At 34.3% G+C, this 1,742-nt stretch overlaps 1 pseudogene; it reads left to right on the top strand.

Moving 5' to 3' along the window:
- Window positions 1–529: 529 nt before the first annotated feature.
- Window positions 530–648, top strand: LOC111735572 (annotated as a pseudogene).
- Window positions 649–1,742: the final 1,094 nt, after the last annotated feature.

Below are 1,742 nucleotides of genomic sequence, written 5' to 3'. Positions count from 1 at the left end.
TTTCCATTTTTCTAGCAGAAGTATGGATGTTATTACTATTTAATGTTATGTTTCCATATTGAAATAATTTATTTTGTTAATTTTCTCAGTTGTCATTTCTTGATTGAGTGAATGACTATAGATTTTTAACACTATCATTTCTCACAGTTTGATTCTTGATGGAATTTCAGGATGAATTATCGTTCGTTTTTAAAAATGAGAAAATGTTTCTAAAGTTAAACATATGCCTACTCTCACACAGCATTTGTAGTCCTAGGTATTTATTTAGCCAATGGCAGTGAGTGCATAATATGCCCATAAAAAGATGTGCATAAGCATGTTTGTAGCAGCTTTATTCATAATACCCCAAATGTGAAACAACTCAAATGTTCAACAGATGAATGAATGAATGAATGAATGAATTATGACATATCCATACAATAGAATATTACTTGGCCCTAAAAAGAAACAAACTATAGCTCCATGTAAAAACAAAGATGAATTTCTCAAATATGATGCTGAGCGGAAAAGCCAGATAAAGAGCACATACATCTATGGCCATGCCACCCTGAACAAGCCTGATCTCATCTGATCTCGGAAGCTAAGCAGGGTCAGGCTTGGTTAGTACTCAGATGGGAGTCCACCTAGGAATACCAGGTGCTGTAGGCATTAAAAAATAATAATAATAATAAAATAAATAAATAAAGTAAAACTGTTAAAAAAAAAAAGAGTATATACTGTATGATTCCATTTATACAAAGTCCTCAAACAGACAAATCTAACCTATGGTGATAAAAATCAGATCAGTGAGAAGGGATGAGGCTGCTTTCTGGGAGGATGGAAACAGTCTCTCTCTCTGCATCTGGAAAAATGCACCATGTGCACTACAGATTCATGCACTTTGCACACCTCACTCTGTGTTTTTTATATCACAATAAAACAATTAAAAATAAAAACAAAAAATTTATATCTAAAACCAAAAATAATTGAAAATAAATTAATCAAGTAAATTATTCAAGAGACTGTAAGACTTCACAGCTCCAGAAAATTGATTTTCAGAATATTTTTATCATACTTAAATATGAGTAATAGTTACATGTTGTGATTTTTAAAAAAATTTTAATTCAATGTGTGTAAGACAGTCTTAGGCAGAACACCTATAGGTATAAAGGCCTATAGTAACCTTAAGAACTTTATATTTAAATAAGTTTAATTTTTATGGGTAATTATTTTCCCACCACAATGGGACAACTTTTTAATTAAAACTAGGATGCCATCAGAATCACTAAACACAGTAGTACAAAAAGATGTTTGTCACTCAACAGGCAATAAATATACCAAGGATGATCTCATGCTGGGGCCCTCCAGTTCTGTCCTTTGGCCCAGAAATCTTATGTCCTGGAAAACTCATCATGTAGAACAAGGTGGCCAGGCCATCTCTGCCTATACCTAACTGCAAGCCATCCAGACCATTAACATTCCCCTATAACCCAGAGTACCTACCTATCCTAGTGAGACCATCCAAAGTTAGTCCTAGTAAGAACCATCCCACCCAAGTGGCATTTCTCAGATTCTGCTGTGGAATACACTCTTTGAGCTACCATCTACTTTGCATTGTTTTCCAAATAGCCCTGTTCCCCGGCTATATACCATATGGAAACATGACCCCTATCAGTTTCCCTGAGAATTAACATGATATCACCATGAACCAAATATTCTTCATAATGTATTTACTTGGGATGCACCAATACTCTGATCCTCCT

Source organism: Pteropus vampyrus, unplaced genomic scaffold, assembly GCF_000151845.1.
Source record: "Pteropus vampyrus isolate Shadow unplaced genomic scaffold, Pvam_2.0 Scaffold1000003449, whole genome shotgun sequence".
Lineage (NCBI taxonomy): Eukaryota > Metazoa > Chordata > Mammalia > Chiroptera > Pteropodidae > Pteropus > Pteropus vampyrus.
Note: the sequence above shows the minus strand (reverse complement) of the source record. Positions and strands in the feature narration are given on the sequence as shown.